This window comes from Rhea americana, unplaced genomic scaffold, assembly GCF_003343005.1.
Source record: "Rhea americana isolate MKP2758 unplaced genomic scaffold, rheAme1 scaffold_7, whole genome shotgun sequence".
NCBI lineage: Eukaryota > Metazoa > Chordata > Aves > Rheiformes > Rheidae > Rhea > Rhea americana.
Window position 1 is genome coordinate 1,132,158 of NW_028186867.1, and position 16,388 is coordinate 1,148,545.

General features: G+C 40.1%; 1 protein-coding gene across 1 annotated transcript in view; it reads left to right on the forward strand.

Annotated features, from left to right (window-relative positions):
* Window positions 1-662: 662 nt before the first annotated feature.
* Window positions 663-16,388, forward strand: part of ARHGAP6 (Rho GTPase activating protein 6) — a 167,449-nt gene continuing 151,723 nt past the window's right edge. The window contains exon 1 of the mRNA XM_085321476.1: window positions 663-737. The gene's annotated coding sequence lies outside the window, so the exon portion shown is untranslated. The remainder of the gene's footprint in view (window positions 738-16,388) is intronic.

Here is a 16,388-nt window from a genome sequence, read left to right on the forward strand (position 1 = left end):
CTACGCGGTGAGTGCGGGGCCGCGGGGGCGGGCAGGGCTGCGTGCCCCCCTTTCCCCTGCCCACGCGTGTGCGGGGGCGCGCAGCTGCCCCGCAGCCGCCGGGGAGAGCCCTTTGGGGGGGGTGGGTGGAAAGCGGACCCGGGGAGCCGCCGGCGGAGGGTCCCGAGGAGGAAGGAGCCTTCCTCCCGCGGGTGCTTTGTCACGGCCCCGCGGGGCTGCCTGCCCCCAGCCCCTGCTCCGCCGCTCCGCGCCCGGACAGCGCGCACCCGCACGCACCCCGTGTGCGCACGCACCCCACGCGCGGCTCCGCCGTTTAAAGCACAGGGGACACTTGCGTCGTCTTTCCCGCTTCTTGCGTTTGAAAAAGTTCAAAAAAAAAAAAAAAAAAAGAAAGAAAGAAAAAGACCCAACAGCAAAAACCCCATGGCCCCGCACCCATCCCTCTCCGCAAATAAGCGGGGCGCGGAGCCTGGTGGGGCGAGGGGAGCGCGGACAGACACCGCGGTGACGGGCGCGCCCGCGGGGCGGGGCGTCGGGGGGGTTCGTTTCTGTCATGTGTGTGCTCCGCGCCTTGGTGGGGGCGAGGGGTGCGTATTTTTAATGTCGCTAAAAAAGTTGAGGAGTGCGGCGACTGCTCAGATGCCCCGAGGAAGATGGGCTGCAGCACGCCCAAAGCGTGGTTGGTGATTTAGCTTCCCAAGAGGCAGCTCCTGGAACGGAGACGCGTTTGCAGAGAGGTGCTTTAAAGGAGGCAGGAGAATCTCTTCTAGAGTCACGTAGAAAATTTGTCCCCKGTCGTCTTCTTGCAAGTCGACTGGATGAGTGAATCACCAGTGTCAGAAGAGTTCTCGGTAACTGGTCCTGCACAGCTGCTATTGCACTTTATGTGATAACACTGTATTTTATTATTTTGCTCAAAAGAGCCCGTGCTGTCGAAAAGCCACTTCCTTTCTACTAGCCTTATTAGGAGCATTTTCTTGGTTGCTTAGGCAGGAAAAAAAAGCCACATAAAAACAACCAGCTGCTGTCTCTCCTAAAGCCATAAACAAATACTAGCACAAGTAAAAGCATATAAGGTATGATACTGCTGTCGTTTACACTGGTGTAATTAATGAGTAATTTTATTGCATTTGATGAAGTTTGGTGGGAATTGTAAGTCTGAGCAGACTTGCGTTTCTAGCTCTGGTGAATACAACTGCTAGCTAGCACTGCAAGGGAAGAGTCCGTGTCCACTGAGCTGGCATTCGCTTGCATAATAAGCTGTGGCGTGTTCTTCTCGCCTAGTTCAAATTGATTCAGTATTGGTCATTCGGCTAAGTTTCTTGTTATGCCTTTTTTAAACCTTACGTGAACAGTCTGGAAGAGCTTGGCTTTTTAGCAATGTCTTCCATTGCAAATACTCCTGTATTCACTCGACTATAGCTATCCCTTGGTACACTCAACTACTGCGGGGATGCTACAGCTTTTAGAGGCAGTGGTAGATTGTCTAAAACATTTATACAGAAACAGTTAGCTTTTTGTATTATGTAAAGGTAGTGGTAATGAATTCACTAAATAACTAATTATTGTGCATCAAATTAATAGGAACCAATTCTTTTAATGGGGTAGTTGCCCTGTTCCTATTTAGACATATGGTAGACCAATAACAGTTATATCATATGCTAGCTCCATGAAACTTTTATTACTTCCTGTGATTGTGCTTGTCAGTCTACCATCACACATTACAAACACATTATTGTTTCTGYCAGTTGAGTATCAGTCCATTTTCTTGTCTGCAGCCAGCGCAGATAATATATTGAGTTCAGGTCGGCARTCAGGCAAAGAAAAAAGCAGGCTGGCCAGCCACATCAGATGACCATTAGCAGTGTTGCAAAATGACCATTCTTTGATTGCTCTATATTACATCAAAGGAGAAAATATGCTTCTCAGAATATTTGTAATATGAGTAGTAAATAGCAGATACATCTAGGAAGAAGGTGAACTCTGCAGGTGATGTTACTAATTTTTTTTGGAGAATATGTTTCCAGTTACTATGTATARTGTATGCATATGCTTGATGTTAAGCCTGTGAATAGCCTAATTGAAATCAAATGCTTGCTGACCTGAAGATAAGCTAAGCCTTTAGAGCTTTGTTGGGTTGAGGCTTTAGTAATTACTGCTTAAATGTAGCTTAGTACCATTCTTTTTAACATTGAATAATTGCATGGTCTAAACACAAATCAAGTTATTGGAGTGTTTTGATAACCATGAAATACAAATTATACTGTGTTATAGTATTTTAACAGCAATTAATTTGTTGGCAGAACGAATTACAGTTATTTCTGTGGTGGGTTTTTCTTTTGCTTTTAGGACTGATAATTAAAATTTCATAATTAAATTAAAATTTAATTTAATAGACGTGCATAAGAAGACATCTGCATTAGCTGAGGTCAGGAGTGTGCTTGGGAAGCAAATCTCCTAGTCATTGCTGGGCTTTGGTTCATGTCTCGAGGCAGTCTTGGAGTATGGGAACTGGATTCTGTTCAGATGAAACTAAATTGGAAGATACGCTCCAGGACTACTCCTAATGCTGTCYAGTCCCTAGAAGGTGTTCAGTCCTCAGAACCAAACTAGAGGCAGGCTGAATGAAAACTTCTGAAATTCGTATACTTTGAACATCAGGTCCTCAGTATCAGCTCCTTCCCCTGCAACCTGCTGCTAGTAAGCAGTGCCATTGCCTAAATCAACCTGGATCCCAACTTGATTCTGAAATATCGTGGTATATTTGCAAGCATAGTTTATGCTCATGGAGAATTAAACTTAAGATTGTAACCTCTGCCATTATGTTGATGTAGTCTGTGCTGTGTTTTATCCTCTCTATGCTGATTTTGAGTGAGATGACTGACAGCTATTCCTCGGTTACACTCTGGGGTAAGCAGAGTTTGCATTGCCCAAAAACTCAAGTAGGCGAAGAGGTCATTTTAACCAGTTGAAACATTCTTCAGTGAAAAGGAGGTTAGAAGAAATCAGCCAGTTGAAGAAGAATCAAAGTATCTTACTAAAGGAGAGTAGGTGAAGGAAGAAGGATTACACATTTAGCATGGACAAAGCTGATTTTTGTTTCTCACAAGCGGTTCTCGTTTAACCAGCTCAGAGAGCCCTTCTTCTTTTCTGATGTTTGCATCCATATAGTATTTTAATGAAAACTTGCAGACAGTTAATTGTATCTCACCTCACTATATGCTGCCTAGCCAAACTGTCACCTTAAATTTTTATGYCTAGGTTAGTCTTACATACCCATTAATCATCTTGGCTTTTCTCTACCCAATTCGGTCTGATTTATGAGTTATTTTTGGTGTTGTGGTATTCGTAACTGAAAATCTCCAATATTCCAGGGACTTTTTCAGATGATTGACTAAAGGGAGATGGTCGCCTTCCCGACTTAGGAAACAACAGGAAAAAAATCTTAAGTTGGTGTACATTATTCTTCATCTTAGCAGCAATTGTGGTGGAAAAAAAGAACAGCTTCCATATATTTTATTTAAAGCACCAGTAAGCAATACTATATACTACTACATTACTTTAAGAAATCAATTGGCAGTATGCAATGTAGCTTTTTACGTATATGGAGAAAAGACTAAAAATAATTGCCTCAGATGTAGCACTACAAATGCCTTAGGGGACCGAAGTGGGAAGTATGATTTGGCTTGCATATAGCCATTTTAATCAACTTCATCTTGAAACATCTAGCAGAAGGAGTTCAATGAAGGATCTGTAACCTGGGAATAGGAGAAAACAGAGAGGAGCTAGGCTTTGGAAGTGGCTGCCTTAACCTGCGGAGTGCTGTAGAGGACTATTTTGAAGCAAACAAGCAARAGTCTTCCTTGGAGAAGGAACCAGGAGTTCTGCCGGGTTGAGCACTACTACGTACTGAGCAGAAGGGACAGTTTGTTGTGTAAAGGACAAAGAGAAGGCGTAAATTCAAATTAGTTCAAGCCTCTGACTCTAATATGGATACTGAGGTCACCTCCAATTTGGATGTCATCCCACTGAATATTTTGAGATCAGATGGATTTTTCCTTTCTCCAGTAGCATTTGAGGTATTTTACTGTTTTGTGTTTTGGCTCAGTCTGTGTCCAGTTGACCCTCTGTTGATGTAGTGTGCAGACTTTCTGTTTTTTTTTACGATCCTAAATCTGCCACTCTGTGTGGAAGGATGAAGGAAATGAAAGAAATGATTTTCAAGGGAAACTATGACACTGGTAAACCACAGAATGCTTTCAGAAGCACAGAAGGAATTAAAAAGAAAATAATGGACATTTTCGTCCAATATTCTAGTTGTAGTAATGTTAATTGTTACTTGTAACAATAATAGATTACAAAATACTTCAGAGTGGAATGGTCAGATTGGAGGTGATGCTTTAAAAATGTAAACTGGAACAGTAAAAACGTGTTTGTGAGCAAGAGCCATGTACTGACATCCTCCTGTGGATTTGACTATGTTTTGCACTAGCCAGCTCTAAAAGAGCTCTAAAAGAGCCACTTGTCCTTCTGCTTTCAAGACACATTGCTTGATGACTCCAACCTTCAACCACTCACAGATTTTAACAGTAAAATTRCGTGCCACAAGCAGACCCCATGTATTACAGTGATTGTAGCAAATCCTGCAAGTAATTTATCTTACAGGAATATTAACGTCAACTGCCCTCTTTTTCTTTAAAGCAATACATTGAAGAGATGGCCCCAGGGCTGAATGAAGCTTGCCAAGATCACTCGTTTGGCCCCCTGGCCTGCTCCTGGCCTATCTTTTCAACAGGACCCTTCAGGAGCAAGCTTGAGACTGTACAAATTTTTCCCATGGTTATAGGCTGTTCCAAGCTGTTTTCCTTCCTTGAGGCATCCCAGATCTTCCCCCCTCCACTGGTGTTACGAGAAAAAGCTGGATGGCCCTTTAGAAAAGTAGCTGCTATGAATGGGCTGCCTTCACCTAAACCATTTGTCTGGTTTCTCCCTCTTCCCAAGGGCCCTCCGAAAGGAAGCAGCTCAGGAGGGGACCGGACTAGGAGCCTGACGGTGCATGTACAGATTAAAACTGTACAGTCAGTCTTGGAGAGGTGGAAGACAGGCCGTGGGGTTCATGCATTACTTGATGTTAGACTAAGTTCTTGCCCACTCAGCTACAAAATTCAAACGTCTCTGCTCTAGATAAGACTGTAGCTTATYTTTTAATATTCTGAGTACTCAAAGGTAGAGTTACTTGGCTCAAAAAAGCTAAATCACCCTGTAGATTTTGTTTCAAATAAAGAAACTGAAGAACATTTTCAACTTGATCAAATAAGCAAATTATAGAAGAGGCAGTTAACAGCAGAGGAGTGGTTGAGTGTTCGTATTTCTGACACCTGACTCTCCAGGTTTATTCATCAGGGACTTGGACTGGCTTCATGCATGTAGGACTTCTTTGCTGAAGAGCCGAGGAATACGATTTGTGATCATATCCCTGTTGAACCCAGTCCTTCGTTTTTCATTTGGATGAAATTCCCGTTGACAGCAGTGATTCATGTTACAAAAGTGTAAGCATTCAGAAAGTGGTTTTATTGTTAAGCTCTTAGAAACATACATGAATATAGGAAACGAGCRCTTTTTGTCACTCAGAAATGAAGACCAAGGCCAAGCTTCGATATTGATGGAATCTGAAGTGAGTGTGGCCAGCTCGTACTAGCCATGCAAAGCAGTCGTGAGTTGACATCAAGGAGCCARGACAAGAGGAAGAGAGGAAGTGAAGAGCTCTCGTGTGTGTCAAGGCTCTTACAAAATTACAGGAAGTAGATTTCAATTCAGATTAGGTCATTTTTTTGCGGTGCTTGAGCTCTTAATATATTCCTGGGGCTCTGCACACACACGTGCATGTGAATTTCCTTTCTCTCAATGATGACATGTCTAAATATAGATGTGGGGGCGTGTTTGTGAGCCAGGAGGAAGGATGGGGGCAGATGCAGATCAAGTTTGGCATGGYGTATTAGGTCAGGTACAGAGCTGCACTGACGTGGTTGTATTAGTCTGTCTCCAGACACTGACTGGAAATAGAGGTGATCTTAAGGATACTGGAAGTGGCTATTCCTTGTAGATACAGCAGGAGGTAAAGCTTCCCTTTCATTTGATTTCTTTGCCTGTCCTTACATAGCATAATTTATCACTGCAGCAAAAGCACAGTAGTACTTACGGAGATGTTGCTTAATAAAACTATGTATGATTTGAGCTTGAGGATATTTCTTCAGAGAGACATAGAATCATTTAACTGATGCAGCTGGCTATGTCTGTAGCATGACTTATTACATTTCTTTGATAGAGGATTTAATCAACTAGCGATAGCGCTTATTAAGGCTGGTGTGTGAATGAGATTTCAAGCTCACAGTACTGTGGAAGTCTGTGCAAGCAGCAAGGTCGTGTGCGGCCAAAATCAGCAGCCGGTACAGTCCTGGAAGGAAGGCTGGCCAGGCAACTGAAGTGCAAGACCAGAGCTGAGTATTTTGGGCTCTGTCATGCCCATCTTTTTGTGATGTTGAACAGGGCACTTTTACTTCCTTTTTTTTTTTTTCCCTTTTCTCTCTCTCTCTCTCCTGTGAAAATATGTCTTCTCCTGTGACATTCCTGTGATAGAGAACTCTCCAAAAGTAAAAATGTTGGACTCTGTCAGGTAGGTAATTCTTTCACAGACTGATGCTTTGTATTTCAGTCTCTTCAGAACCTTTCTGAAATTTTTATGTGGCTTTTTACATTTTTTTTTCAGCCTGAAGATTGAAGCCATGTAAATGGAAGATGATTTAGGTTGCAGATATATTTAAATAGTTGTTCTGCTTTTATTTATCTTCAGGTGCTAGTTAGTTTCCTTTTAAGCCCTAGTGCCCTTGCATAGTACTAAGAGGAAAGAATTACAAATAATTTAGGAGGTTCCTTGCTTGTGATAGTTGTTTCTGTTGGCAAAAAATAATAAAATATTTTTGCTAGCCGTAGCTCTTGAAGAAGCTAATTTATTCCGAATCTAAATTCCCAATCAAAATAAAACCTAAGAAACAGCCTGTTTTATATGATATGCTTACAAAGCCTTTTGAACACTTCTGAACKTTTTCTTTCCTTTCTCTAAGTACCTCTGATAGTCATCTACTGGTTAGTGTACCCATGAAAATGCTGTTCTCTGCTCTTGCTCTAGTGGAATATCTGTTTCTGTAGCAGTGGTATAATTGAACTCAGTGGCTTGGACAAGACATATTCAAAGTTCAAATTTTGTACTATTCTTGCGTTTATGAAATTTGAGACTACAGTCATGGAAATGGCAGTTTCTTGTCTGGGGAATAAAGAAGGTGAGCATGCATTGTGTTCCTTACAAAAAGAATCTGAAAACCTTTCTGTAGMAAGCCTTGGCTGACATATCTACGTGGTTCACATTCGCTTTCTCTAAAGGGGTGTCAACTCTTAAAGCTCCCTTGGGGAGAAGCCTGGGTCTTATCAGGGCTGGCTGGCTCAAAAAAGAAAAATAACTAATGTTTTTCTTACTAACACTTACTATCCAAAACGTTATCGACTGTGCACAGTTAAAAGGATTTCCTCAATATATTCTCTACTAAATCAAAAAGAGTGTTAGGAATTGCTAATGGGAAATCGGATATTACAACAGTACTTTTACCGACTGCAATAGTGTTTGGTTGCTAAAGGCAACGTGAATAAAGTTTGGGAGTGCATACCTGAGGGCATCATAGCCTGAAAAAAGAGTTGAGTGTTAATTACAACTGCTGTAAGGTTGTCTGTTGTCATTGCATGGCTGGATGCTTTAAATTTTTGTGATGATTGCAGGCATCTTTGGAAATGATGCTGGAGGCTGTCTGATCTTTTATCATACAGTTGAATTGATTATTTTTAAATAACGTTTTATATATATATTTAAAATACTTTATATATATTTAAAATATTCTAAGGCTTGAAAAAAATGTTTTTTAATCACAAGCTGTGACATAGAATCTGAAGATGATCATTTGGATATTAAGTTTGCTTAAAAACTCAGAAATACCTTCACACTTTCCTGGGGAGTGGATCTTGAATGAATGTAGTACATAGTACTATATGTATGAAAAAAATCTCACGCTGTGTAGGAACAATAGTGTAGGTGCTTGCAGCCAGTCCTTGTCTTGCTTAACTATGTCGTGGGTCTTCAAACAGATGTTCATTCCCACTTTGTAGCAGAAGCCACACCATGTATTTCCCTTGGCAAACTGTCCTACATTCCAGTGGCCCTCTGGGTAAACTGTCCTTTAATTGGTATCATGACCTTAAATGTTTCCCTTTTTCATCAGTGGTAAATTGCTCCTGTCCTATATCATTTCCAGCTGTCATTAATATTTGCATGTCATGATTATGTATCCTTTTAATGGCAGTTGTGCGTATTGAATGTTGGAAGAATTTCTCATTCCCATGAAAATGATATTAAATAAAAGCAAATGAGTGATTTATTTTAGTGCAGAAGTGTGGTACTGAAGAACTTGTGGCACGACTAAGGAGATTTTGTTGATTTGCAAGCAGAGATCTCTGAGTAGGTGGGAAAACCCCATAGCAGCTGATTACTTCTTCTTCCAGATGCCTTTTTCTGTGGTCTTTCCTGTGGGACTTTCATATTCAGGTTCATCGCTCTTTCCATCATCTGAGCACATCTGGACCAGTGGGCACAAACAGGTGGTAGTAGAGAAAGAGCATGACTTGGCTTTTTGCTGGAGGGTGGATGTCTTTCAGAGTTGCAGCTACTTGAATCTCATACTTTCAGTGTCCTCTACAGAAGAGCAAGGGTAGGAGTCACGACCAGATCCTTTTGTTTCATCTTGTATGAGAAGAGGTAAGCATGAAGCTAGAGAGGGTCTGATCACTGAGGAACATTGTACCCCTCCTGTGAGGGATGTAGGATCTTCAGGTCTCAAGAACATGTATGTATTTGGATGACATATTTTCATGGGTGATATGTCTGGGACTTACGTCTGCATAGCTTTTTAGCATCATTTGGGTGACAGACAAGCTGTGTCAGGCAGTATGCCCTAGTACTTCTGTTCCATTCAGAAATAGTAGACGGCCCTTTCTGGTGGGGAGCTGCTGACCTGTGTCCTTGYAACCACAAGGTTAAATTGCGTTGGTACTGCATGCTTGGGGTTATTCCTGAATGAACACGGGAGGCTCTTGCTAGCTGAGATGCAGTACTGTATCACAGCTGAGCTTTGCGTTGCTTACTTCCAGCTGCTTGTCGTGTACAAAAACCAGCATCATCTAGGAGCAAATGGCAAAAGATTTCACCTCCTCCAATGCTGTGTGATCTCATGAGTCAATGCTATTCTCAGCAYGTCCTGGCAGTTAAAACCACTGGGTTTTTCCCAGGGCAGTTTCTTGTCTCTCTCCTTCAACAGCAAGAGAGCTTCTGGGAACTGGTGGGTCTTCAATTTGTTGGGCTTCAGGGCATATAATTTTTTCTTTTAGCAAGATTAGTTGTGATGCATGGTCCTGAGAGGTAGCTGATTCTGGGCTGCTTTGTTTTTATGGAGTTGCATGATCCTGCAGCAGGACATTTGGGCTGGAAGATAGGAACTTGCTAGTGATTGGCTTTGTTCTCAGAGCTGATGAGGAGTATCAATAAAAATTCCTCTATAAATACTTATAGCATCTTTCTGTATGTCATTGTCCTGAAATGTATTCAAGAGGATTGATTTAATTTGACATAAATCAGAAATTCCGTCYAAGGCCATGCGAAAACAGATTAATTACATGTGAAGCTGAGATCTTTATTTCTCTTTTACCTACCTACTTCCAGGATGTATCTGCATCTTACTCAAGATTTTCCATGCACTATTACACAACCTATGTGAAGCAATATCAAATTATATATTTATAGGAAGTTAAGATGATAAAAAATTTACAATAGAGCAGAATTAATCTTCATCAGAATCACAGTGGAGAAAAAAGTAAAGAAAAAAAGCTGTGCRGTTCTTTTATATAACTGTATTATTTTGTCAAATGTTTTTGTTACTAAATTTAACAAGGAGGGTGTGAGTCAGTTGCATTTATTTACAGCAAAGATGCTGTTGTCCCTTCTGATCTGCAGAGGATCTTCTGGCTAGTTAATGTTCTGTGGGAAATCCTCCCCCCCTGTTGGCTGACTAATGGAAGTCATTCCCAATAGAGGTGATCCATGACTTGAGAAGTGGTTCTTGCAGTTTCTTCTTTAGACATTTGACAGTTTTGTAGTCTCTGTGTAGTCTCACATCTATTGAGTCTTTCTGCATGAATCTGGRGAATTTGTTTGCTGTCCGTGGTGCCTGTGATGAACAGAACTGTATATTTTACTTCCAGAGAGGGCTGCATAATAGCTGGAGAGGATTTAAATCCTTCGGGGCTAGAATAGCATTTATGGCCATTAAAGCAAAGATGTCACAATGTCCCTAGTGTTTATAAATTAGACTGAACTGGTATCACGATTGTCGCTGTTCCCACAGTAGGATGTGTTTGGGCTTTTCCCACAGTGTGTCACAGCAGATTGTATCCCTTTTCACTTACTGCATGTCCATTAGGCATTTGAATTCATCTAACTCTGAATTTACATTGGTGCARATTTTCTCAAATCCAAGGAAGCAGGACTTCTGGTTCTGTGTCTTTGAATATGTTTAATTGCATTCATACACATTGTAAGATGTGATGGGGAAAAAACTTACACTTTAGATTGTCAGATTTGTTGTCTTTCGGTGACTCTGAGAGCTCCCCAGCTGAATTTAAAGATGTCTTTTGTAGCAGCCAGTCCTGTAAGTTCAGCCAGCTGAAAGGTCAGGCTGGATTCTTTTTCAAGCGTTGCTGSTAGTTCAAAATACCCAGTAATTGCGGCTGTGTAGCAGAACTCTTCTGACGCTGCAGCGGTCAGACTGGTTTCCAACTCCTTTTTCTCTCTGCAGGGCTGATAAAGGTAAAGGAGAGGATTTCTTTCCATAGAGTAAATAGAGAGTAATTGAAATAAACACAGAGAACAGATCTGATGAGTAGCAAGTGTATGTTTGTTTTTTTACTGTCTCTATGTATAACCCTAAAGTGTCCGACAAGAATTATTGCTGCCAGGAAGTCATTACAGTTGTAACCCGTGCCTATAAATATGGCATTCATATAACATTAAACAGAGTTTGCATGTATATTTTTTGGTTTATTTTGTACCAGTTGTTTAAATCATTTGCCCTTTATGTAGAATTTATGCCTGAAAAAGGAATTCCAACTGAAGAAACGTCATTGGATTCCTTTCCTTTAGTAACCTGTTCTTCAGTGTGGCTTTTTGTGTACTGTTTTTCAAATTTTCTTAAATTCTGTCTCTCCCAAGAAAACAAGAAAATGAGCCATTGTGAAATACAGGTGGTCATCCCCAACAATTCTGAGAAGATTTTGTCCAAAACCACATTTTCAGTCCAACTAATCCTGCATTGTTTCTGGTGGAATATTTACACTGTTTAATCAGTTCTCTAGTCTGCACTAGCTTTCGAAGTAAATATAATGCAGCTGACTRTTGATAATTATTTACTTCAATGTCTGAGGCTTTGCATATTATATTTTACTTTTCACTAAAGTCACAGGAAGGAGCGGAGTTTTTCATTTCTCCYGGGTTTTGTGTGTGTTCGCATTTACTTTGTTAGCCCACATTCCCCACAATTTTGTTTGAATTATGTTTGGTTTGTTAGAATTGTGTTGAGAGCCTCGTGCCATTCTCCCTCCTCTCAGCTGTCTTTCCTTTAATCTTGTGGGTCTAATTTTACAAGCTGGAGCTCTGTTTTGAACCCATCCAAGCCCTTCAAATTCACTTGCGATTGAGGACTTCAGCTGTGAAGATACAGAAGATTGATGTAAAAATAATTAATTCCCTGTTCCTCTCTCCTCCTTTTTTTCTCATCTTACATGGTTTGTCATCACCTTCTGTTTGTTAATCTTGTGTGTTTGAGAGACTTGTATGATTGATCTCTTGTATAACACTGTTCTGTTAAAGGCGCTCAGCCAGTCCTAAGATTTTCATTTAACGCAGATTGATATTTTGTTTACAGTATATATTGCAAAGGTTCTATCTGATGTTTTCAAGGTGGCGTAACTTTGCTCGTACTGAAGTCTGGAGTAAAACACACTTCCTCATTGAAAGTAGACTTTGGTTATTACTTCTGAAAATCCCAGCGTTCATGTGYCTGCTTAAGAAGGATGAGATTGGTTTCAGTATTCCCAGGAATCATCATGTGGTCCTTGTTTAAAATCAGTTTTTATGTATTCCCTCTTCCCATTTACGTTCGTGCGTTTCCTCTTTCCTGCTGCATCATTCTGTGCTTCTGCATTCCCCATCTCCTGCCTGTACAGAAAATCATATATGGTACTTGTTTCTTGCATACTGGCATCTGAATCATCTGTAAGAAACTATTGGGTTAACCCATACCTCTGAGGCTTGTTTCAGATTCTCTGAAAGCTTGGATGGTTTTTGAATCTGCTTTCTTTTTTTGGTCAAATTTTTTGCAAATATTCCACCTAGTAACTTGCATCTTACATTGAAAACTCAAATTGTAGAGTAATCAATCTTTTTTCCTTCCCTAGTGTGCATTATATGCTGATGATGTATGGTTGTATTATTATTACAATTGAAGAAAACATGGATTTGATGAAGTCCAYTTTAGTTCTAAAGAATTCAGTAAATCTGTTGTGATTAGAAGACATTTGAATCCAATTTGTGTTGTAAATCTTGTTTAAATAGTATATCCTTTGAATTTCCATTAAAATCATAGACAACCTGTAGTGCAAAACCGGAGTTCTCTTTGAGCTGATGCAATGCTGTATTTTACACTATAGAGAGCAGCATGAGAAATACGTTACATTGTATTTCTTACTAGAGAAGGTGATGTGTGAGCACATTTATTTTCTCTGTGCAATCAACACAGGTAGAGTTGAACATTTTAGAACATACTATCTTATACATATCTTGTCATCTTAAAGCTATTTTTAGCTAACTAAAGATCAAAACTAGAGAACTATGAGAGTGTATCTCTGTTTGAACTAAGCAACTATGCAAGTTCTGTCTTGCCTGTTCCCCCTTTTATGCCTGTCGTTTCCTTAGTTTTTAATAAAATCCAACTTACCAACTGTTAGGAGCAGAACCTGTACTTACCTGGTTCGGTAGAGTGTCTGAAACATTYTGGGACGTTCAGAGGCAATAGCATTGGAAGTATGCATGTCCTTGGTTTTAGGAAATAATCATTTTATTTTTGTGGTAATTCATCTTACTGTCTTCTGACATGAAACATTTTGTAAGCACTGATAATATTATTCTGATTTATGCTAATTATGTAAAATTTATGTTTATCCATCAAACATGCAATAGTAAGGGAGGAAATAGGTCACGTTTATTCTGGGATAAGTGTCTGCAGTTAAAAGAGTTATCATGAGGAATTAATGTGTCCTACTGTTCATATTCTTTCTCTAATTTTGCATGGACAGGCCTCTAGCTGTCTTTGTGAATCCATCTTTAAGCAAGTTTAAATACAACTTAAACATGGTGACTACAGCAAGCCAACAATAAATACTTCGACTCACCACAGTGCATATTTAGATATTTAGATAAGTATTTAACTGTAAGTTAATTTTTAAAGCAGAATCCAAATAAGCAGGTAATAAAACAGGCTTTTTCCATCACATCAGTTAGAGGACCTAGGTTAATTTACAGTGAGCTTTCTTTAAATCTCCTCAGAGTTCTACTTGAAGCAAAAGTCAGGAGACGAGTGTCTRTTTATTTCCTGGCACTCCGTTATACTTGTGTCTCAAGATGAAGTTTYTTTGCATTAGGCGTTGTCCTTTCTGTCTGTGTTGTACCCCATGCAGTTCAGATGGTCCCAGCCCTGTGGATGRTGCTTCCAAGCTCTGTGATGGTTTTGAATGAGCAAACTGAGTGAAGACTGAAGGTCAGGACTGCTGTATTGACCTGCTCGGAGCAACAACAACCTACAGTACTGCTCTCATTTCTTCTGAATGAGGAGGAAGAATAACACAGGGTTTCAGGGGGTGCTGTAAATGCAGTTTTACCGAGCGTTTAGCTAGATGTCTTCCGTAGCTTCCACCCTGTATGTTGCAGCCAGCCACTGCGATAGCAGCAGCTGCGCTGCCAACACACACCACTACTTGATGCCTGTGCTGAGTGAGGGAGTGTGTAACACTTTAAAGGAGTTCCTTCTATAGAAACTGTGCTGACACTCAAAGACTGAAGAAATTCCTGTCATCCTGCAAGTATTTGGTGAACCTTGAGTCTTCTCAACAGACCTGGTTGGTTTTCAGTGGTCTTGGAGGTTGTTAGCTTCCAAAGACTTTGGCTACAATTTAGTTTTCTGAACACTGCTGAAAAATAAGGTCGGAGATTGATTTATAAATACATATAAAATTTTCTGGTCTGTAAGCACCCTTGCTGACACACCCGCATAAACGAATGCCAAGCCAGAACGCAGACCTACCTTCSTACTATATTAGCGAGGAGCAATGCTGAAAGAAAGAAACTTGTTTAGGGAAGGAGAAACTTGTGTGGCTGTTTTACATCCTTCTCGCGTGCATATGTATTACAAGGTATTAGTTGCGTATTTGTGTTCATTTTAATACTATTCTCTTATTTCTTGTCTGTTGGAAATCTTTCACTTGAGGTTATCCACAAATACCCACTTACCACACTATGAAATAATGTCAGTGGCCTAGCCACCACATGAGGGAAGGAAACCCTTGCTGGTTGGTCTCTCAAGAGCATAACAAAACTCATTCTCTCTTGCTAGAAGATATCTCATTTACCTTTCGGAGATCGAATTCTGTTATCCATTTTGCAGCTTCTTTGTGAAGATGGAAATTTCATTTAAAAAGGGCAATCTATAAAAGAAAGGCAGAATATTTATGCTAACTTGTATTTTGTACACAAGATGGACGCTTACATGTTGTCATGCAAGGTTAGATTTGCTGACACAATACCTAATAGTGACTTCTCATTGGTGTAGTATGTTCAGTATTATTTAGTGCTCACTTGAGAGTATTTGATATTTACTTTTCTARAATTCTTTTCTTTTTAAAACTCTCTTGATGGATAATTTCTGTCTTTCAAAAAACAATTATTTCAAATTAAAAAAAGGGAAGAAAAAAGAGAAAGTTGCAGTTTTGACAGCAGCAGAAACAATTGTTGTAATTCTAGGAATTAAAAATAAACCCTCTTGGAGAAGATATACATGTAGATAAAGCAAATAATAACATACAGTAATAACAGTGATGCACTTGACTTCTATTCTCAGCTGTGCTTTCGGGAAGATAAAATGAAAAGTAAAAAAATAAACTAAAAGTAAAATGAAAAAATGAAGCTATTCTTGCATGCCTTTAAACATCTGTATATCACCTATTAYTTCAGTGTACATCTTCCTCCTGTTTGCAGTGTCTTAGATTGTTTTTAATGCTTGCACTTTGTTCTATTTCCTGGAGACTTGTGCTATTTAGCGCAGCTAAGGGACCAGAGGAAATGATCTCTTGACTGACTCTATTAATTATTGTTCCCCGGGGAATCATTCCTCCTTAGAAAGAATGGCTATAGCAAACAGTAAAAGCACTCTGGAAACAAACTGGTGCAATTATTACCCACATACTTGGTGAATTAGGGGCTTATTCTTTCCCTGAAGGTTTCRCAGAAACGTGTTCACACTGTCTCTGTTTTGAGGAGACTGTGTCTTTTTATAAAAAAATCAGTCTTTGAGGCATGAGTTCTTCGTACTTGTGCAAAACTTGAAAGTAAGTTCTTTAGAATGAAAACATATAGTAAATTTAACAAAATTCCATTTGACCAACATCAAGGACCATAACACACCGTGGGACCTCCTGAGTTATGGATTCCAGCCCCTTCCTATGGTGAGCAGCTAAGCATATTCCCTTACATAAATTCAGCAAGCTCTATCGTAGAAGTAGTTTTCCTTCAATCCTACACCTTCAGTTGAAGGACTCTTCCAAAACTCTGTGACTAGCAGTAATTTTTTTATAACAGCCTAAATTTATTCTTGTGGCAACCTGATCTTTTAGCTTAAACTGCAGTTGTACTGTCCTGGTAGCTATCTAAGCTTTTCCCCTTCATTTTGCTTAGCTGAAGAAGTGAGCTCTTTTCTTGCTTTGGTAGTAGTCTTCTCTCTGCAGATCTACCCAGAAACTGCTCTGTACTTGTTCCTTCATTCAGATGTGAAYTTTATGCAAGGAGGAGACAAATGACAGCCTGGGTGAGCAGAATGATGGGAGCTCATATCGTGGCCTGAAATCGAAGGGAAAATACCCTGTGTCCCAAGTCCTGCCCCACCCCAAATATAAATGGAGCCTGAGCTCAG